The sequence below is a fragment of the Gossypium hirsutum genome, chromosome D03 (genome assembly GCF_007990345.1).
Source record: "Gossypium hirsutum isolate 1008001.06 chromosome D03, Gossypium_hirsutum_v2.1, whole genome shotgun sequence".
Taxonomy (NCBI): domain Eukaryota; kingdom Viridiplantae; phylum Streptophyta; class Magnoliopsida; order Malvales; family Malvaceae; genus Gossypium; species Gossypium hirsutum.
The window spans coordinates 28,113,376-28,138,602 of NC_053439.1; positions in this window are offsets into that span (position 1 = coordinate 28,113,376).

The window sequence follows — 25,227 nt, forward strand, 5'->3', positions numbered from 1 at the left end:
ACATCGGATAAATAGATCTCTGAACTCTCAGAAATCTCAAGTATAGTCCACCGACTTGAGCGACAAAATAACGTGCTCCCTTATAGCGCCTCCAATAACCCATTGAGCGGAGACTCATGCTCAACACTCCCTCATCTACTTCAACAAATCAGTCCACCTAGAGCCATGTGGTCACAATGTCATGAATAAAGGTGAGTGCCCAAAAATCTTATGGCATGTCAACTATATCCAATGGATCCACCATGCATGTTGCCAATATATTCAGTCAAACATAGCATATAAATCAGTCATTATTGTGCTCAATTTAATGTGACAAAATGATTATGTATAACTTATAACATAGCCATTTAGCATCCAATTAAATCAAGCAAATCATTTACCAATCTCCCATATTCAGTTACCAATTGTAACACCAACATATCATAATAAAAAATTTCAGTACACATACTTAAAATCATCCTTAAAATTAATCTATTTAAATAGCACAACACTGCCCAAAAACTTATTTACCATTTTTTTTCAATACAAAATCAATTTTTGCACATTTAAAACCAACCTTGCAAAATCAACCATTTATCCATTATTAATTAATTGAAATCAGTAATTAAGGTACTAATTAAATATAATTGAGGGTCAAATTACCAAATCATCCTTAGAAATACTAACCACACAATTTTATTCTATCACAACAAGTGATCAACTAGGAAATTCCAAGACTCAATTCCAGTTATCTCGATCCTCTTCAAGATTCGGACCTTCAATAGAGGTAAAGTAGACATTACCACCTTTCCAGAGCTATATTAAACACAAATTTTAATTAACTATGCTAATAGAAATTCTCTCACAAAAATACTTTACCGGATTTGTAACATCAAGTCGTAAACTCGATTCCTCATAAAGTCAATCTCTCTAGCTCCTAATCACTTCCAAACATCAATACTAAACCAAATACACATACACTAAGCATCAATTTCACATTTAAATCAATTTCATGAAAATCTGAAAAATCAATTCATGAAGATGATGAAATTCGGATTTCTTCAAATTACCTCACAAATCATGTTTAATCTTGATAAATAATACCACAATCTTTCAATAGATCCATTTTGAGTTGGAGCATCCATTGATTTGTGGATTTCTTGTCAAAATTCAAGATCCACCATTAAAGCACCAGAAGCTTTTGGAAAAGATAACATTGATAAAAAATCTTTTAATTGACTCTCAAATCATGTAAAAATGTTTCTAATCATCATAAAAACAAGTTTAGAAATAATAATTACCTCTGGTTTGTTCTAATTCCTTTGACTGAGAATCTTGATTTAAGAATTTTGGGTGAACTGAGAGAGTATTTTTGGAAGGAAAATGGTTGGATCTATTCACTGATGATAGATCTTTAAAACTGTGCAAAGAAAAAAAATTATAGCTCTCTAATATGATGTAAATGGTGTGAAAAGTAGGGTGGATGCATTGTGTTTAAAACTGAAACAACCCACCAGAATTTGAAAATTGGTGAATATGCCTAATGGCCACTCCGACATTTCTCTTATTTTACCATTTAATCCTTTCCCTCCACAATTCTGAATTTTAAGGTTTATGTGCCAAATAAATACTTTAAATTTGCCCGTGTTTTACAATTAAACCCTATTTAATTAGTATTTAAATTTAACTAAAGTTAACCCCAATAAAAATTATTTTGAAATTCTTTTTCGACCCAAATTAATTATTTTCACTCATAATTATTTAATTACTTTTAAATTAATTTTCCAAAAATATTTTTATTCTTTCGAATTATGGTTTCATCGATTTTAGGTGAAATTAACCTCTTAAATTAAATTAAAAATTACTAGAAACCCTATAAATTCCTAGTTTCACACTCGAAACCCAAAAAATATACCTAAAACTACTAGACCCAGTTAATGGGTATTACAGGAAATTTGTAGTCCCAAAACCACGTTCCATCACCACTGAAAAATGAGTTGTTACAACTCTCCCCCTTAGGAAATTTTTTCCTCGAAATTGTTACCTGAAAATAGATTCAGATATTGAAATTTTATTGATTCTTCAATTTCCTAGGTAGCCTCCTCAGTACCATGCCGATGCCACAAGACTTTCAACTGCGGTACTCGTTTATTACAAAGTTTGACTTCTTGAGCCAAAATTTTAATTGGCTATTTAGAATACGTCAAATCCGGATGTAATTCTATTTCACAATGAGGAATCACGTGTGAAGGATAAAATATGTACCTTTTTAGCATTGAAACGTGAAACACATTATGAATTTCCTCTAATTCAGGAGGTAAAGCTAATTTTTAAGCTACATAACTGATTCTTTTGGTAATCTTGTACAACTCGATAAAATGTTGGACTCAACTATCCTTTCTTTCCGGATTGTAGCACTTTCTTCCATAGAGAAACTTTTAAAAATACCTGATCACCAACAACAAATTCTATGTCTTTTCTTTTCAAATCCGCGTACGAGTTCTGACGATCAAATGCAACTTTCAAACAATCTTGAATAATTCGATCTTTGTCTTCAGTTTCTCGAATCAAATCAATCCCTACAATTTTGGATTCGTTCAGCTCAGACCAATACAACAACATTTTACATTTTCTTCCATATAGAGCTTCAAACGATGCCATTTTAATACTGGATTGAGAACTGTTATTATAAGAGAAATCAGCAAACGGTAGATATTTTTCCCAGCTACTCTTGAACTCAAGAATACAACATCGTAGCATGTCTTCTAAAATCTAAATTACTCGTTTTGATTGCCCGTCCATCGAAGGATGAAATGTTGTACTAAAATTGAGTTTAATGCCCAAAGGCTCGTGAAGTTTACTCCAAAATCTCAATGTAAACAGCGGTTTATGATAAAAAATAATAGATGTCAAAACTTCGTGAAATTTTAGAATCTCTGACACATATAATTCTGCTAGCCTCCCAAGTGATTTATCTGTTCTTACTGGAATAAAATGGGCTGACTTATTCAATCTGTCAACAATCACCCAGATCAAATTTTTTTTCTCGGAGTTACACGCATACCAAATACAAAATTTGTGACACCCCAAACCCGACCGAAAGAGACCGACCCGAATTCGAAGCGTTACATTAGCCACCTAAGTGACTCTCCTTCTAACAACCACCCAAGTCACACCCCGACCTTATAACACCTCAATCTTATCATAATATTAGTTATTTAATTAACGTGGAAGCAAATTATGAGCCAATTTAATTTTTTTCCTAGGTAATTTCACCTAAGGGCATTGTCGTCATTTTACCACATATGGTAAAACTAACCCAATTTTAGATCTAAACATTTACCGACCTTCTTTTTGTAAAAATTATGCAAGCCTAAAAATTTTAGCTTAAATTGAGTTTGTTTGCTATATCTAATTCAAATTTTACTATTAGGGACTAAATTGTAACAAATACAAACTATCAGGACCTATTTCGAGTTCCAAATTAAGTTTATTTCTATCAAATTTTACCCATTACGAGACCAATCTTAAAATTTTACGATGTTTCCTTATCATCTAAGGCCCTAATTAGATTAATCAATTTTCAAGACTAAAAAGTAACCGAAACAAATTAGAATACCAATTTAAAAATACAAAAATTCCAACCCCCAAAAACCTACTGGTTGTGTCCCCCAAATTTTTTGTCATTAAATGACCGCGTTTGTATCATGAAAAACATTTTGGCAGATCGCACACGCCCATGTGGAAATCCCACACGGCCGTGTGTGATAGCTCCAGTTTCCACATGCCTGTGCCACTTACCCACACTCCCGTGAGCTTTAAAAAGCTTAGTGAATATTAATAAAAAAACAAGTAAATTAACATCCAATTCATGCTTAATTCACAACCAATCAATCACTAATTATTAACCAAAATAAAGAAACATGTCAATTAAATTTCCATAAGCATTTTCAATACCAAAAATCACTTATTCATGGCATTCAATCGTCAATTGATATAGCAACAATCACATATAAATATACTGGCATACACTTCTCATGGCTTAATGAGGTGATCATAAATCGGATAAACGGATCTCTGAACTCCCGCAAATCTCAAGTACAGTCCACTGACTTGAGCGGCTGAATCATGTGCTCTCTTATAGAGCCTCCAATAACCTATTGAGTGGAGACTCATGCTCAACACTGCCTTATCTACTCCAGACAAATTATTTTAAAATTATTTTCGACTAAAATTAATTATTTTTCACTTATAATTATTTAATTACTTTGAAATTAATTTCCAAAAATACTTTTATTTTTTTGAATTAATGTTTAATCGATTCTAGATGAAATTAACTTCCTAAATTAAATTAAAAATTACTAGAAACCTCATAAATTCCTAGTTCACACTCGAAACCCGAAAAATATACGCAAAACTACTAGACCTGATTTAGGGATATTACAACTCTCTCTTTCTAAAAAGAAATTTCGTCCGCGAAATTTTCCTGAATCAAACAGATACAGATATTGACGTTTCATCAGCTCTTCTGACTCCTTGGTGGCTTCCTCAGTTTTGTGGTTGCGCCACAAACCATTCTCCAATGGAACCGTCTTATTGTCTAGCACCTTAACCTCACGATCTAGGATCACAACCGGTTCATGTTCATACGAACAATCAGATCAAACCTCAATCTCCTCAATAGGAACAACATGAGAAGGATAAGATCTGTACTTCCGTAACATGGAAACATGGAAAACGTCTTGGATACGCTTTAGGTCAAGCGACAATAACAAATGATAAGCAACCGATCCAATCTTCTCAGCAACCTCATAAGGGCCAATGAACCTTGGACTAAACTTACCTTTGCACCCAAACCTCAAAACTTTCTTCCACAGCCAAACCTTCAGAAATACCTTATCACCAACTTGATACTCATAGTCTCGACGTCTTAGGTCAGCGTAAGAATTCTGTCGATCAAAAGCAACCTTCAATTGCTCGCAAATAAGTCTTGCCTTATTCTCAATCTCCTAAACCAACTTCGGACCCAAATTCCTCTTCTCTTCTATATCGGACCAATAGAAAGGAGTCTTACACCTTCAACCATATAAAGCCTCAAACGTTGTCATCTGAATACTCTTCTGATAGCTATTATTATATGCAAACTCGGCCAACGACAAGTGACGAGCCCAGTTACCTCTGAAGTTGATAACACAACTACAAAACATGTCATTAAGAATCTGGATCACCCCCTCTGACTAACCATTGGACTGCAGATGATAAGCTGTACTAAAATGAAGCTTCGATCCCAAAGCCTCATGCAATGCCTTCCAGAATCTTGAAGTAAACCGTAGATCTCGATCTAATATGATCGAAACAGGAACTCCATAAAGACAAACAATATCTCAGATGTAGAGCTCAGCTAACTGATGCAGACTAAAAGTCGTACAAATTGCTAAAAAATGTGAAGACTTCGTAAATCTATCCACAATCACCTAGATTGAATCCTTACGTGTCGGAGTCAAAGGCAAACTCGAGACAAAGTCCTTCATAATCCACTCCTATTTAGACTCTGGAATCTGAATAGGCTAAAGTAAACTCGATGGACACTGATGTTCGGCTTTAACCTCTGATAAAAAACCATCTCGCAACAAATTCGACAACATCATTCTTCAACTCGGGCCACCGGTACAGAACCCGAAGATCCTGATACATCTTATTCCCACCTGATGCAGAGTAAAAGGATTGCTATGAGCCTCAGTAAGAATCAGTGGCCTCAGATCCTTGTCCTCCGAAACACACAAGCGACCTCGAAAACATAAAACACCATCAGAGTTGAGATAAAAATCCCATTAAACACCTAACTCAATTGGACGAATCTGATGAGCCAAACTCTTATCACAAGGCTGACGCTCACGAATATGTTGCAAAAGGACTGACCTCACCTGAAGTTCAGGCAACAGACCCCCATCATCAAAGACAGACAACATCATTAACATAGTCCTCCAATTATAATCTTTCAACAACTCAATTGAGCGTCTCTATCTCAAGTTCAACTCCTTCTGGGTTATGAGAAACTTAAGACTCTTGTGATCGGTGTATATCACACACCTCTCATGAGTCGGATAGTTACACTCACGCGTCCTCAACTGCCTCGATGCATAAGTAACTACCCCAACCTCCTGCATTAACACACAACCTAGTCCCACATAAGAAGCATCACTGTAGACCACATACTCTTTACTGGATACCAGCTGTGTCATCAGAGACATTTTGGTCAAAATCGACTTCAGCTTTTCAAAACACTTTTGCCTCTCATCAATCCACTCAAAGGCAATGTTCTTCTCAAGCAACTTCGTCAAAGGAGCAGCAATGCTTTAAATCCCCTCGACAAAGCGACGGTAATAACCAGCTAAGCCCAAGAAACATCTGACCATGAAAATAGTTCTCGGTGGCTTCTTCGACCCAAACCTCAGCCTTTTTTGAATCAACCCGAATACCCTCAGCTGGAATGACATGACCCAGAAAAACCACCTCACGAAGCCAAAACTCACACTTGCTCAGCTTCGCAACAACTACTTCTTTTACAACATTTGCAGAACCACTCTCAAGTGCTCATCATGCTCATCTTCTAATCGAGAATACACCAATATATCATTTTGGAAACCACTACGAATCGATCTAGGTAGGAATGGAATACTCGATTTATCACGTCCATAAATGTGGCAGATGCATTTGTCAACTCGAATGGCATGACAAGAAACTTGTAATGACCATATCAACTCTTGAAAGAAGTCTTCATCTCGTCCGAATTCTTAACCTTCAACTGATAATACCTAAACCTCATATCAATCTTCAAGAAAACCAAAGCTCCCCGAAATTGGTCAAATAGATCATCAATCCTTGATAGCAGATACTTATTCTTGATAGTCAACTTATTCAGCTAGCGATAATAGATGCACAGCCTCAAAGTCCCATCCTTCTTCTTCACGAATGAATCCATGATCCAACAAATCTTGCAACTGTAGTTTCAACTCTTTCGGTTCCTTAGGTGCCATGCAATAGGGCACAATAGACACCGGACCAATACCCAGATAGAGCTCAATACCGAACTCAACTTCTCTATCCAGTGGTATACTAGGCAACTTTAGAGGAAACACATCCGGAAAATCCCAAACAGCCTGAATCTCATCAAACCTCATCTCCCTACTATCAGCATTTAGGATATAGGTTAGATAAGCTTCACAACCTAAGTTCTCAACATGAAGCAAAGAAATCACATTTGACAACAACTCAAATTCCTCACCAACAACTTTCAAATTACCAGCACCACACAGAGTCACTAACTCCGCCTTGCAATCCACCTTAGCCTGATGCTCGGACAACCAATCCATACCCAGAATGATGTCGAAACCCTAAAATTGCAACTCAAGTACATCAACCAAAAATACATGTCCCTGAACCATCAGAGGACAACGACGATATACCCTATCCACCACTACACTATCACCTAATGGGCTCTTAACTGTAACACTCAAACTAGAAGTATCTACAACAATCCCTAACTCTCTAGCTATGTCTCTGAAAATAAATGACCTTTTCGTCCCAGAATCAACTAAAGCTAGCAAAAGAAAAAGACTGTAGCATGAAACTACTTGTGATAACAATAGTGGCCTCTCTAATCCTGGGCTCCCTCACTGCATAAACTCTAGCTGGACCACCATCACCACTTTGAGCAACACTATGCTGACCAGCACCTCTACGAAGGCCTCTCCCTTGAGTCGAAGCATGTACAGCAGCAACAGCAACAACAACAACAGTATAATCGCGAACAACAATAGCTTTCGCGTGGCAGCCACTCACACAATGCTCCATCGAACCACAGACAAGACAAGCACTAGTCATCCTCCAACACTAAGCAACGATGATGTCGACTGCAATGCTCATATGGATTAGCTCCCTGATAAGTAGAACCAGCCTCAACTCTTGTAGCCTATCTATGTTGACCATGACCACTAACAACACATCATCTAGATCTACCGGAACGACCTCTCTTGCCCTTACAACTAAAACCACTAGTAGCCTCAGTCGACCTCTTAACAGCTCCAGACGAAGTACCTTTGGGCTCCTCCCTTAAAGTCTTATCTAAAGCACGAGCCTTCTCCACTAATTCGTCATAGACCTTAGTATTCTAAGCAACCAGGTAGATATTTATCGACAGAGTACCCTGGACAAGATCCATAAAATCCTGTCTCCTAGCCTTGAGATACTGCTCACCCATAAACTTCCTTTGGAATGATGCTAAGAATAAGTCCCAAATCAGGCGATACGGTGCAGTAGTCCTCTCGAAAGTCATTTACCAACTGTGAGCTTCATTCGGGAACAATGATATGACACAACACAACTTATCATTGTAAGAGCAACCCACCTAACTGAGAATACAAATGATACCTTCTAATAAATACTCTGTACGTGTTGGACCACCGCCCCCAACACCACAAACTCATTACCACCCAGAGCTCCCAAGCGCTTTAGTGGCAAACCCTGTTGAGTCAAAATAGTGTTGGCACCAGCGATACAATATAGTGCTCCTACCATCTCAGACATGAAGTGCTCGATGCAGCCAAATTGAGCATCCTCCTACGACGGTGCATTATCATGAATACTATCCCGATCACGACGCGAAGGCATAATGACTATTGTATACTAAATATAAGAGTACAAAAAACGTACTAGGAGTTAGTAGCGGCAAGAGATCCAAGATTAACTCAGTAGAGTTCATATAGGGCAATGTGTTCCCAATCATACCCAAAGAAAAACTTATATAACAATTGTAATACCCCTAACCTGTATCCATTATCGAAATTGGGTTACGGAGCATTACCAAAAGAACTTAGCTTAAAATCATCAATTTCCAAACATTTCTTAAATCATAGCGTAATTTGCTCAAACACATGTTTAGTGTCCCTTAATCAAGCCCTTGAAGCTTTAGAAACACTTTAGAAATTATTCAAGATTAAACTGGGAACATTCGAAGTAGGGACACACAACCGTGTCCTAGCCTGTGTCCGTGCCCGTGTAACTATCTGACTTGGGTCACATGGCCAAGCCACACGCCCGTGTAACTATCGAAATGGCCTTCCATGCCCGTGTGCCAAGCCATGAGGTAGGTTGTGTAACTGCCTAATTTGTAACCCTTTAAAACCTACAGGGGACACACTGCCATGTGTCTCACATGGCTAAGACACACGCCCGTGTCTTAGGCCGTGTGGACAAGAAATAGGCCAATTTCAAGCCATTTCTTTCACCCAATTTAAGCTCACACCTACATCCATTTGCACAACCAAACAAGCTTCAAAACATACCTAAAACATGCATACTAAGGCTAATTCAATATAGCATCTATCCATACAACCAATATGCCAAAAGGCACGTCGATCACGATAATCAAATATACTTAAACCTATGCATAATCTAGCCATTCATCAACCATGCATTTCTAATCATGACTCAAAACAAATTGGTCATTCAAAACATAACTTTACTTGACCATTTCAACACCAACCATCAAAGCATTAAAATGCCAAAGGCTCATCAACCATAAAACCACATTTACATGCCAAACATAATGACTATCTCATCAAACACAACTCACCTATACATTCCATTATAACCATGACTCAAAACAAAAAAATCTACCGATATAGTCGTTGGATAATGTGACAGGTCTCCGACGAGCTTCCAATTGATTGAGCTTCTAATAATCTATAAAACATAGTAAAGAAAAATGATGTATGCATATAATGCTTAGTAAGTTCGTAAATCATGAACAAACTTACCATTTCAATGCATAATCATAAAAATAGACATGAATCAATCCAACACAAGCTTCACACAAGCCTAAGCATCACCAACAACACAAGTTAGTGCTTAATCACATAACTTAGCAAAATTCATCACATGGAAAGGTAAATCTCATAATCATAATACATATGAATTCATATTTTTCATAACATGGCTATACATACCTTGATCATTAATAATTCATAGCTTTCCATAATTTCATAGTGTAATCAATTGAAACCCTTACCGGTTCATCCCTTTACATACTCGTTGGACCACTTAGAATAATATCGGATACACGGGAAGCTCACACAAAGTGTGTTAATACATGGTCGAAACCATTCCTTTCCTTTTCCTTTACGTAAACACCTGTACGAGCCATAAATGGGTCTACTAACACAAGTTGACGATGGAAACATAGCTACACGATGCTGCTCACAAAGGCTGACGAGCATCCACAACAAATGCCGAAACTTAGCCATTGGTAGGACGTTCAGGACTAGCATTCGAAACATGGTAACCCTGATGACATGTCATTTTTATACTATTTATTCCTAAGGTTCAAATGGGGATTGATAGTCGTCGTAACATCATTGGATTTTCTATTGAAGCATAAAATGATAAATAACATAAGAGCATTTAAATCAAATACATTAAAATGCTAATTAAACATACAAATTTACCTCGATCACAAAAACAACGAAATAGGATCGACAAGTTCGATACTTTATCTTTTCCTCGATCTAGATCCGTATGAGGTTTAACTTAATCTAAATAAGCAAATTCAATCCATTCAATATTCATTCAACTCAATTCAATCCAAAATACTCACTTTTGAAAATTTACACTTTTACCCCTAATATTTTAATTTCTTGACAATTTAATCCTTAAGCCCATAAATTGAAATTCGTGCAATTTCATCCAGATACTAAGCTAGCCGAACTCTTTATAAAGTCCTAGCAACTCATAAAACTCGTTATTTCACAATTTCACCATGTATTTTACACATTTTAAAAATAAATCCCTAATTGTTATTTTCAACAAAAGTCACTTTATAAAAGTTGTTTATATATCAAAAATGATTCATTTTCTTCCATAAAATATCAAAAACCACATGAATACATTCATGGTAAAACCCTAAGCTTTTAACAGTTTTGCAAATTAGTCCCTGGGCTAGCTAGATTAAGCTACAACAACTTCGAAGACATAAAAATCATTAAAAACAGGATGAAAATTCACTTACATGCACAAGGAAGAGCTTTGCTGAATCCCTAGCTTATTCATTAGTGGTGAATTTGGTTGGAAAGTATGAAAATAAAGAAGATGGACATCTTTTCTTTTAGTTAATTTATCTTTAATTACCTATTTACCATTTTATCCTTTCAAAACATTAATAATTTTAATAAAACCAGTCCCATAAATGTCAACTATCACTTAAATGGTCTAATTACCACTTAGGTACTCTTACATTTATATAGCTATTCAATACCTTTAGCTACTAGAACTCTACTTTTATATCTTTTATGATTTAGCGCTTTTTACTTAATTAAACATGCAAACAATAAAATTTCTAAACAAAATTTTTATACGATGCTACTAACATACTATAGACATTAAAATATTCATAAAATAAATCTTTTCACATCGAATTTGTGGTCTCAGAACCACTATTCTAATTTCACTAAAAACGGACTGTTACAACTCTCCCTCTAAAGGAATTTTTGTCCCCGAAAATCTTACTAGAAAAGAGGTTTGGGTCTTGCGCTTTCATAGCTTCTTCCAGTTCCCAAGTGGCTTCTTCTAAACTATGCCATTGCCAAAGAACTTTCACTAAAGCTATGCTTTTATTTCTCAATTCTTTAACCTCTCGAGCAGGAATTCTGATCGGTTCTTCACTGTACGACATATCAGGCTGAATCTCGACATCAACAAGTGATAGAACATGTGAAGGGTCTGATCAATACCGTTGTAACATAGATACGTGAAACACATTATAGATCTTTTCTAAATTTGAGAGAAATCAAATCTGTAAGCTATTGGCCCAACTTTTTCAGTAATCTCATACGGTCTGATAAAACACGGACTTGGCTTTCCTTTACAATTGAGTCGAAGAACTTTCCTCTAGGGCGACACTTTCAAAAACACTTTATCACTAACTTGAAATTTAATGTCTTTACGTTTTAAATTTGCATATGATTTCTTTCAATCTAAAGCTACTTTTAAACTGTCTCGAATTACTGTTACCTTTTCTTTGGTTTCTCGTACGAAATCAACCCTGAACAATACACTGTAAACAATTCAATAATTAAACTCAAACATGTCTTAAAATTACTAAAAAAATCCAAAAAAAATGTCCAGTGTCCAAAGTCCAATTACAACCAAAGTCAAACTAATTCGTAGGAGTTCCACAATGCCCGACTACAGTCTCTAAAATGTGTAATTATATCTACACCAAGACTAAATCTCTTGGAACTCTCTTGCTCGTCTCCATAGCTCCTCCATCCTGATGATTCTCCATCCTGATGATTATCTACACGAATGCGAGGGTGTGAGCTTTAAAAAGCTCAGTGAATATTAATAAAAACAACAAGTAAGTTAACATCCAATTCATGTTTAATTCACAATCAATCAATCACCAATTATCATCCACAATAAAGGAACACGTCAATTAAATTTCCATAAGAATTTTCAATACCAAAAATCATTTATTCATGGCGTTCAATAATCAATTGATATAACAACAATCACACATAAATATATTGGCATTCATTTCTCATGGCTTAATCTAGTGATCATACATCAGATAAACGGATCTCTAAACTCCCACAAATATAAAATACAGTCCACCGAGTTGAGTGAGCTGAAGCACGCACTCCCTTATAGCGCTTCAAAGAACCCATTGAGTGGAGACTCATGCTCAACACTCCCTTATCTACTCCAACAAATCAGTCCACCTAGAGCCATATGCTCATAATGTCACAAATAAAGATGAGTACCCAAAAATCCTATGGCATGCCAACTATATCCAATGGATCCACCATGCATGTTTCCAATATATTCAATCAAACATAGAATATAAATCAGTCATTATTGTGCTCAGTTTAATATGACAAAATGATTATGTATAACTTATAACATAGCCATTTAGCATCCAATTGAAGCAAGAAAATCATTTACCAATCTCCAATATTCAATTACCAATTGTAACACCAATATATCATAATAAAAAATTTTAGTACACATGCTTAAAATCATCCTTAAAATTAATCTAGTTAAATAGCATAACACCAACCAAAAACTCATCTATCATTTTTTTCAATATAAAATCAAAATTTGCACATTTAATACCAATCTTGCAAAATCAACCATTTATCCATAATTAATTAATTAAAATAATTAATTTAGGTACTGATTAAATATAATTGATGGTCAATTTACCAAATCATCCTTAGAAACACTCACCACATAATTTATTTTATCACAACAAGTGATCAACTAGAAAATTCCAATATTCAATTCTGATTATCTCGATCCTCTTCAAGATTTGGAGCTTCAAGAGAGGTAAAGTAGACATTACCATGTTTCCAAAGCAATATTAAACAAAAATTTTAATTAACTATGCTAATAGAAATTCTCTCACAAAAATACCTTACCGAATTTGTAACATCAAGTCGAAAACTCGATTCATCATAAAATCGATCGCTCTAGCCCCTAATCACTTTCAAACATCAATACTAAACCAAATACACCTACACTAAGCCTCAATTTTACATTTAAATCAATTTCACGAAAATCCAAAAAATTGATTTATGAATATGATGAAATTCAGATTTCTTCAAATTACCTCACAAATCATGTTTAATCTTCATAAATAATACTAAAACCTTTCAATAGATCCATTTTAAGTTGGAACATTCATTGATTTGTTGATTTCCTCTCAAAATTCAAGTTCCACCATTAAAGCACCATAACCTTTTCAAGAAGATGACATTGATAAAAAATCTTTTAATTGACTCTCAAATCATGTAAAAATGTTTCTAATCATCATAAAAACAAGTTTAGAAATAATAATTACCTTTGATTTGTTCTAATTCCTTCGATTGAAAATCTTGATTCAAGAATCTAAAGAAATTTCAAAATATTTTTGGCTACTTTTGAGAATAATTTCGAGTGAATTAAGAGAGTATTTTGGGAAGGAAAATGGTTGGATCTATTCTTTGATGATAGATCTTTAAAACCATGCAAAGAAAATGAAATTTATAGCTCTCTAATATGATGTAAATGGTGTGGAAAGTAGGGTAGATGCATTGTGTTTAAAACTAAAACAACTCACCAGAATTTGAAAATTTGGGAATATGCCTAATGGTCACTTCCATATTTCCCTTGTTTTACCATTTAATCTTTTCCCTCCACAATTCTAAATTTTCAGGTTTATGTGCCAAATAAATACTCTAAATTTGACCTTGTTTTACAATTAAACCCAATTTAATTAGTATTTAAATTTAACTGAACTTAACCCCCAATAAAAATTATTTTAAAATTCTTTTTCGACCCAAATTAATTATTTTCACTCATAATTATTTAATTACTTTAAAATTAATTTTCCAAAAATACTTTTATTTTTTCAAATTATTGTTTAATCGATTTTAGGTGAAATTAACCTCCAAAATTAAATTAAAAATTACTAGAAACCCCATAAATTCCTAGCTTCACACTCGAAATCTGAAAAATATACCTAAAACTACTATACCCAGTTTAGGGATATTCCAGGGAATTTGTGGTCCCAAAACCACGTTCCGTCACACTGAAAAATAAGCTATTACAACTCTCCCCCTTAGGAAATTTTGTCCTCGAAATTTTTACCTGAAAATAGATTTAGATATTGAAATTTCATTGATTCCTCGGTTTCCCAGGTGCCTCCTCAGTACCATGCCGATGCCACAAGACTTTCAACAGCAGTACTCGTTTATTCCAAAGTTTGACTTCTTGAGGCAAATTATTCTCTAGTTCTTTAGAATACGTCAAATCTGGCTGTAATTCTATTTCACTATGAGGAATCACGTTTAAAGGATAAAATTTGAACATTTTTAGCATTGAAACGTGAAACACATTAAGAATTTTCTCTAATTCATGAGGTAAATCTAATATGTAAGATACATGACCGATTCTTTGGGTAATCTCGTACGGCCCGATAAATCTTGAACCAATTTAAAAAGACAAAAATTTAAACCCCCCAAAACCTACCGGCTGTGTCCTCCAAATTGTTTGTCATTAAATGACCGTGTTCGTATCGCAAAAAATATTTTGGTAGATCGCACACGCCCGTGTGTGATAGCTCCTATTTTCATGCGCCCGTGCCACTTACCCACACTCCTGTGTGCAAGCCCTCACACGCCCGTGTGGACAGACAGACACCTGTGTAAAAACCACTACAGCTATTTTTGTGAAAAACTCGTGTAAAATATCTATTTTGTATTTTTTTAACAACCAATTAATCCCGATTTAACTATGATTAATTGACATATACATATATACCCTCAATTGAATTTATGAACATCAATTAAGGCTTCATTAAATAGAATTAGGCTATCAATTTCATGTATAACTAACACCGAATAAATCAAACAAGTGGCGTACCTTACTCGCTAGTAAACCACTCTGTAGAAGCTTCATTTAAACTATTATTAGTATAAATTTTATGCTTCACACACCATGTTATCAAACAACAATATATTGTAAACCATTCAATAATTAAACTCAAACATGCCTCAAAATTATTAAAACCATCCAAAATAAAGGTCCAATGTCCAAAGTCCAATTACAACCAAAATCAAACAAATTTTTGGGAATTCAACAATGCCTGAATATAGTGTCTAAAATGCATAATAAAGTCACTTTCAAGATTAGATCTCTTGGAACTCTCTTGCTCGGCTCCTCAGCTCCTCAAATTTCGATGGTTATTTGCACGAATGTGAGGGTGTAAGCTTTAAAAAGCTTAGTGAATATTAATAAAAACAACAAGTAAATTAACAACCAATTCATGCTTAATTCACAACCAATCAATCACCAATTATCAACCAAAATAAAGAAATATGTCAATTAAATTTCCATAAGCATTTTCAATACCAAAAATCACTTATTCGTGGCATTCAATCGTCAATTGATATAGCAACAATCACATATAAATATATTGGCATGCACTTCTCATGGTTTAATGGGGTGATCATACATCAGATAAACGGATCTCCGAACTCCTACAAATCTCAAATATAGTCCACTGACTTGAGCGATCGAATCACGTGCTCCCTTATAGTGCCTCAAATTACCAATTGAGTGGAGACTCATGCTCAACACTACCTTATCTACTCTAAACAAATTATTTTAAAATTATTTTTGGACTAAAATTAATTATTTTCACTTATAATTATTTAATTACTTTGAAATTAATTTTTTGTAACACCCCGAATTTTGGGCCTAGAAGAAATAGGTTTTGAACAAGGGAACAGTTAGGAAACTGCACATAAATATTTAGTTGAGCAAGGAAGTGACATAAATGAATGTTTACTTCAGTGGTTAAGTGATTTAGGAGTGTATGGAAGTGTCTAAGATGTCAAGGGTTCAAGCCTTGGCTTATGTAAAATTTTTATTTTAAGTGAATAAAATCCTTGGATCTAGATAGTAGGTTCTTAAATTATTGAGGTTAAGATATGACACAAAAATAGTTTGTGGTCTAATGGCAAGGTGGTGTGTTGTGTAACTGTGAGGTCTTCAAGTCCTGGGTTGCGCAGTGGAGTATTTATTTTGCTGCTTGAGCTGTGTAGGTAGTGGAGTTGGATTGAAATACTGCTAAATGGAGTTTGAACTGGTCATAAAAAGAACTGAGGAGGGATATTTGGAGAGATTTGAGGAGAGAATATTGGGATTTGGGGAGATTGTTGTTGTGGAGTGATAATAGTAGAAAGTTAAGGGATTTGGGGGTTATGAATTGGGATTTTTATTTTCTTTTCAATTCTTTTTCAGTTCTTTTCAAAAATTTTAGACGTTTCAATTCTCGCAATCCCCTACCGATTTTCTTTTTGCTGATTTTCCTTTCTCTTTTCCTCTCTTTCGTCTTTGGCACTTTCTGGTTTGGTGTGGTTCGATTGCTGTTGGTGTTCTTGGTGTGTGTTCTGGTAAGTTTAGTTAACGTTACTAAAGGGGTTGTCTTGTGTTAGGAGAAGATTAATTGACTGGAGTTCTTGCCTAACAGAGTCGTTGTTGTTAAAGGTTGCTCGTCTCGCTGGGGTTGCGAATAGGTTTTAATTGAGTGACTGATTGGAGTTTTAATTGATCAAATTTAGGTTCTACTGGTCTTAGGAGTGTTTCAGCATCAAACCGCATCAGGTGTGTAACAGCACTCTATAAACGATATCGGTGAAATGCCGAGAAGTGTGTGTAATAACACCCCTTAACTGCAAATCAGAAAAAATTGAAAAGCCAAAAATGATGGCGTTCGAGGCCACATGAGCGTACGAACGCTCGTGGGGTAATCCGATCCCACGAAACATGGTGCTTGACTGTAGAGGCTGCCATGAGCATTCTCATGGGCTTAGGCCGAAATGGGCCACGTTGGGCCGAAATGGGCTTGTGGGCCCTACATGGATGAAATTCACGAATTGTGACAAATACTGAACTAGGCTATGTAGATCTCATAGCCATGGCAAATTTTGGGCTAAACGGGCCACATGAGAATGTGGGCCCACTTGGGCCGAGTAATGGGCCTTGGGCCCCTTTACACTGTTATGACCATTTAGGTTACCTGAGTCGCTCGAGGCAACAGCAAACCTTCTGAGAGGTCGATATCTGCACTGAGACCCTAAATAAGTAAAATAACCAAAATACCCCTGAAGGGTAAAATGACTATTTTACCCCTAATAGATGAAAATGACTGAAATACCCCCATAGGGTAAAATGACTGAAATACTCCCATAGGGTAAAATGACCGAAATATCCTTGAAGAGTAGAATGACCAAAATACCCCTGGGGTAAAATTACCGTTTTACCCTTAACTGACGAAATGACTGTTACACTCCTAGTGGTAGGTTGACTGATGTATGTATGAAAGTTATATGACTGATACTGAGCATGACATCCTGCATTCATGTATGTTACTATGGCATGTCATCCTGCATGTGGTTGGGTTAATATTGACGGATGAACTGTATGGCTTGTAGCCGTTTTGTTCAAGGCTTACTACCTTTCTACTTATGGCTTTTAGCCGTTCTATTAATTGGCAGCGTTGCTGCGAAACTTATGGCTTTTAGACATTTTGTTTACGATGTCGAGCCGTTCTGTAGATGTAGTACTGCAACCGGTGCTATGCTTGGTGTATTGGCTGGGTGGGTCGATTTTATCCCCACATGGTGTGTTGGTTGGTATGGGTGGTGTAGTCGTTGGATTCGGCAGTATTTCTGTCTGCATATCTGCATCTAATACTGATTCTATAATGGGCTTAGGTCCACCTGGTTCTGTTAATGGGCTTAGTCCCAGTCTGTTTTTGCATACCGTATATCTGACTGCTTGTATTATAAGGGATTACACACTAAGTTTTCGTAAACTCACCCTCCCTTCTAACTGTGCAAGTAATCCCCAGCTTTAGGTTATTTGGAGCCGCGAGAGACTCGGAGAGGGCCACACAACTACACATGTTTTATTCTGTTTTTCTCATTAACTTAAGCAATTTGATTTTGATTCCGGTTGTACTAAAGCCTCTACAATTTCTGGATTTTAAATTTGAGTTTTAATGTGATTGTGATTTATATCTGCTAGAAGTAGAACACGGTTTTCCAAAGCAATAACTATTTTTTTACACTACGTTTCCGCACCTCAATTTCTAAATATTACGTTTTCGTAAATCATTTTCTTTAAATTAAGCTTCCACAACAATAAGGTTTTGAAGGTAATAACTTTTTAATAAACCTCGATTGAAAATAAACAAATGCAAACTGAGGTTTTATACAAGTTTTAAATGACAAGTAGTTTGAAATTTGAAGAAGAGTTTTAACGAAAACATGGTTTTCGAAAAACACTTCAATATGACATGCTAGATTCGACCATAGCATCTAGGCCAGGTTTCGGGTGTTACATTTTCCAAAAATACTTTTATCTTTTCGAATTATTGTTTAATCGATTCTAGATGAAATTAACTTCCTAAATTAAATTAAAAATTACTAGAAACCCCATAAATTCCTAGTTCACACTCGAAACCCGACAAATATACCCAACACTACTTAACCTGGTTTAGGGATATTACAACTCTTCCTTTATAAAAAAAAATTTCATCCTCGAAATTTACCTGAATCAAATAGATACAGATACTGACATTTCATCACCTCTTCTGACTCCTTAGTGGCTTCCTCAGTTTTGTCGTTGCACCACAAAACATTCTCCAACGGAACCATCTTATTGCCTAGCACCTTAACCTCACGATCTAGGATCACTACTGGTTCCTCTTCATACGAACGATCAAATCAAACCTCAATCTCCTCAATAGGAACAACGTGAGAACGATAAGATTTGTACTTCCATAACATGGAAACATAGAAAACGTCATGAATACACTTTAGGTCAAGCGACAACAATAAACGATAAGCAATCGATCCAAACTGCTCGGCAACCTCATAAGGGCCAATGCGCCTTGGACTAAGCTTACCCTTCCACCCGAACCTCAAAACTTTAACTGATACTCATTGTCTCGACATCTCAGGTCAGCTTCGGACTTCTGTCGATCAGAAGCAGCCTTTAACTGCTCGCAAATAAGTCTTGCCTTATTCTCAATCTCTCGAACCAACATCGGACCCAAATTCCTTTTCTCATCTATATAAGACTAATAGAAAGGAGTCTTACACCTCTGACCATACAGAGCCTCGAACGTTGCCATCTGAATACTCTTCTGATAGCTATTATTATACGTAAACTCAGCCAACGACAAGTGACGATCCCAGTTACCTCTGAAGTTGATAACACAGCTATGAAGCATGTCCTCAAGTATCTGGATCACCCCCTCTGACTGACCATCGAACTACGAATGATAAGCTGAACTAAAATGAAGCTTCGATCCCAAAGCTTCGATCTAATAAGATTGAAAAAGGAACTCCATGAAGACAAATAATATCTCGGATGTAGAGCTTAGCTAACTGATGCAGACTAATAGTCGTACAAATTGCCAGAAAATGTGAACACTTCGTAAATCTATCCATAACCACCCAAATTGAATCCTTACGTGTTGGAGTCAAATGCTAACCCGAGACAAAGTCCATCGTAATCCGCTCCTATTTGCACTCTGGAATCTGAATAGGCTGAAGCAAAACAACTCGCAACAAAGTTGGCAACATCTTTCTTCAATTCGGGCCACCGGTACAGAACCTGAAGATCATGGTACATCTTATTCCCACCTGATGCATAGTAAAAGGACTGCTATGAGCCTCGGTAAGAATCAATGGCCTCAAATCCTTGTCCTCCGAAGCACACAAGTGACGTTGAAAACACAGAACATCATCAGAGTTGAGATAAAAATCCCCTTGAACACCTAACTCAACCGGACGAATTCGACTAGCCAAACTTTCATCACAAGGTTGACGCTCACGAATCTGTTGCAAAAGAACCGGCCTCACCTGAAGTTCAGCCAACAGACCCCCATCATCAGAGACAGACAACATCATAAACATAGTCCTCAAATCAACCACAGACTTGCAACTCAAAGCATCTGCAATTACGTCCGCCTTCCCTGGATGGTACTCGATCACACAATCATAATCTTTCAGCAACTCGATCGAGCGCCTTTGTCTTAAGTTCAACTCCTTTTGGGTTATGAGATACTTAAGACTCTTATTGTACAAATAGTGACGCCAAATCTTGAGTGGAAAAACTACGACACCTAACTCCAGATCATGAGTCGGATAGTTACACTCATGCGGCCTCAACTGCCTCGACGCATAAGCAACTACCCTACCCTCCTGCATCAACACACAACCTAGTCCCATATAAGAAACATCACTGTAGATAACATACTCTTTACCGAATACCGACTGTGTCACTGGAGGCATTCGGTCAAAACTGACTTCAGCTTCTCAAAACACTTTTTCCTGGCATCAATCCACTCAAAGGTAGTGTGCTTCTCAAGAAACTTCGTCAAAGGAGTAGCAATGCTTGAAAACACGTCAATAAAGCGACGGTAATAACCAGATAACCCCAAGAAACTTCTGACCTCAAAAATTGTTCTTGGCGGCTTCTAATCCAAAATCACCTCAACCTTTTTCGAATCAACCCGAATACCCTAAGCTGAAATGACATGACCCAGAAAAACCACCTCACGAAGCAAAACTCACACTTGCTCAGCTTCGCATACAACTACTTCTCTCGCAAAATTTACAGAACCACTCTCAAGTGCTCATTGTGCTCATCTTCTAATCGAGAATACACCAATATATCATGAATGGAAACCACTACGAATTGATCCAGGTAGGAATGGAATACTCGAGTCATCATGTCCATAAATGCGGCAGATGCATTCTTCAACCCGAATGGCATGAAAAGAAACTCGTAATGACCATACCAAGTATTGACGGTAGTCTTCATCACATCCGAATCCTAAACCTTCAACTGATAATACCCAAACCTCATATCAATCTTCAAGAAAATTGAAGCTCCCTGAAACTAGTCAAATAGATCATCAATTCTCGATAGCAGATACTTATTCTTGATAGTCAACTTATTCAGCTTGCGATAATCAATGCACAGCCTCAAAGTCTCATCCTTCTTCTTCACGAATGAATCCATAATCCAACAAATTTTGCAACTGTAGTTTCAACTCTTTCGGTTCCTTAGGTGCCATGCAATAGGGCACAATAGACACTTGGAGCAGTACCCGAATAGAGCTCAATACCAAACTCAACTTTTCTATCCAGTGGTATACCAGGCAACTTCAAAGGAAACACATCCGGAAAATCACAGACAGCCCGAATCTCATCCAACGCCACTTCCCTACTATCAACATTTAGGATATAGGCTAGACAAGCTTCGCAACCTTTCTAGACCAATTTCTCAGCATGAAGCAAAGAAATCACGTTCGATAACAACTAAAATTTCTCACCAATAACTTCCAAACAACCAGCACCACAGAGAGTCACTAACTTCGCCTCACAATCCACCTTAGCTTGATGCTCAGACAACCAATCCATACCCAAAATGAGGTCGAAACCCCAAAATTGCAACTCAAGCAGATCAACCAGAAATACATGTCCCTAAACCATCAGAGGACAACGACGATATACCCGATCCACCAGTACACTATCACCTAAAGGGCTCTTAACTATAACACTCAAACTAGAAGTATCTACAACAATCCCTAACTTTCTAGCTAAGTCTCTCAAGATAAACGACCTTGTCGCCCTAGAATCAACTAATGCTAGTAGAGGAAAAGTCTGTAGCATGAAACTACTTGTGATAAGAATAGTGGCCTCTCTAATTTGGGGCTCCCTCACTGCATAAACTCTGGTTGGACCACCATCACAACCTTAAGCAGCACCATGCTAACCAGCACTCCTGCCAAGGCCTCTCCCTCGAGTCGAAGTAGGTGCAGCAGCAACAGCAGCAGTAGTATGATCGCGAACAACAATGGCTTTCCTCGAGCAGCCACTCACACGGTGATCCATCGAACCACAAACAAGACAAGCACCTGTCATCCTCCAACACTCACAAACGATGATGTCGACTACAATGCTCACATGTAGCAGCCTCCTAATAAGTAGAACCAACCTCAACTCTCGTAGCCTATCTATACTGACCACGACCACTAACAACACGTCGTCTAGATCTATTGAAACGACCTCTCTTGCCCTTACGACTAAAACCACTAGCAGCCTCAGTCGACTTCTTAACAGCTCTAGATGAAGTACCTTTGTGCTCCTCCCCCAAAGTCTCATCTAAAGCACGACCCTTATCCACTAATTCGTTATAGACCTCAGTATTCTAAGCAACTAGGTAGACCTTTATCTCACGATTCAGCCTAAACCTAAACCTCTTACAATGGTTCACCTAAAAATACACCAACTCGGGAGCATACCGGCTCAATCGAACAAACTCAGACTTGTACTCGTCTATCGACAGACTACCCTGGACAAGATCCATAAACTCCTATCTCCTAGCCTTGAGATACTGCTCACCCATAAACGTCCTCCAGAATGAGGCTAAGAAGGAGTCCCAAGTTAAGCGGTCCAGCGTAGTACTACTCTCGACAGTCATCTACGATCTGTGAGCCTCGTTCGACAACAGTGATATGACAGAACCCAACTTATCATTGCAAGAGCAGCCCACCTGACCGAGAATACGAATGACACCTTCCAACAAATACTCTGCACGTGTCAAATCACCGCCCCTAACACCATAAACTCCTTACCACCCAGAGCTGTAGTGCTCCTACATCTCAGACATGAAGTGCTCGATGCATCCAAACTGAACATCGTCCCATGGTGGTGCATTGTCATCAATACTATCCTGATCACGACGTGGAGGCATAATGACTATTGTATACTATATATAAGAGTAAAGAAAACATACCAGGACTGAATAGCGGAAAGAGATCCAAGATTAACTAAGTACAGTTCATATAGGGCATTGTGTTCCCAATCCTACTCGAAGAATAACTTATATAACAAATGTAACACCCCTAACCTGTATCCATCGCCGGAATAGGGTTACAAAGCATTACCGAAAGAACTTAACTTAAAATTATCAGTTTCTAAAAATTTCTTAATTCATAGCAGAATTCACTCAAATGCATGCTTAGTGTCCCTTAATCAAGCCCTTGAGGACTTAGAAACACTTTAGAAATGATTCGAGACTACATCGAGAACATTTAGAATTTTATGGAAAAAGATAGAAAATTTCATACTGGAGGGGTCACATAGCCGTATGGCCAGGCCATGTTACTCACACGATTGAGAAACACGTCTGTGTCTCAGGCTGTGTGGACATTCGAAGTAGGGACACACAGTCATGTCCTAGCTCATGCCCGTACCCGTGTAACTCTCTGACTTAGGTCACATGGCCAAGACACACGCCCATGTGTTAGGCTGTATAGCTCTCGAAATGGCCTCCCACACCCGTGTGCCAAGCCATGCTGTAGGTCGTGCAACAGCCTGATTAGCAACCCTTTGAAACCTACAGGGGACACACGGCCGGCTAAGACACATGCCTGTGTCCTAGGCCGTGTACACAAGAAATAGGCCAATTTCAAGGCATTTCTTTCACCCAATTTAAGCACACACCTACATCCATTTGCACAACCAACCAAGCTTGAAAACATACCTAAAACATGTATATTAAGGCTAATTCAATATAACATCTATCCATATAACCATGCCAAAAGGCACTTTGATCATAATAATCAAATATACTTAAACCCATGCATAATTTAGCCATTTAACAACCATAAATTTCTAATCATGACTCAAAACAAATTGTCATTCAAAATATAACTTTACATTACCATTTCAACACCAACCATCAAAGCATTAAAATGTAAAGGTTCACCAACCATAAAACCACATTTACAAGCCAAACATAATGATTATCTCATCAAACACAATTCACCTATACATGGCATTATAACCATGACTCAAAACAACAAAATCTATCAATATAGTCATTGGATAGTGTGACAGGTCTCCGACGAGCTTCCAAATCGATCGAGCTTCTGATAATCTATAAAACATAGGAAAAAAATGATGTATGCATATAATGCTTAGTAAGTTCGTAAATCATGAATAAAACTTACCATTTCAATGGATAATCATAAAAATAGACATGAATCAATCCAACACAAGCTTCACACAAGCCTAAGCATCACCAACAACACAAGTTAATGCTTAATCACATAACTTAGCAAAATTCATCAGATGGAAAGGAAAATTTCATAATCATAATACATATGAATTCATACTTTTCATAACATGGCTATACATACTTTGATCATCAATACTTCATAACTTTCCATAAATAGTGTAATCAATCGAAATCTTTACCGGTTCATCCCTTTACATATTCGTTGGACCACTTAGAATAATATCGGATACACGGAAAGCTGACACGAAGTGTGCTAATACATGATTGAAATCATTCCTTTCCTTTTCCTTTACGTAAACATTCGTACGAGCCACAAATGGCCCCACTCACACAAGTCAAAGATTAAAAAATCTTTAACTTAGGTACTTTTTTTGAAACTCGGTTTGGAAAAACCCTAGTCCACTCACTCTCTCGGTACCACTAATACTAAAGTGTTCAACCATTGATAAACTGAATCTTTCAATACGGAAACGACACATTTTACAATTTTTTTAGTGGATAAGACAATTCGTCAAAAACCCTAATCACGTTCTCTAACCAAAA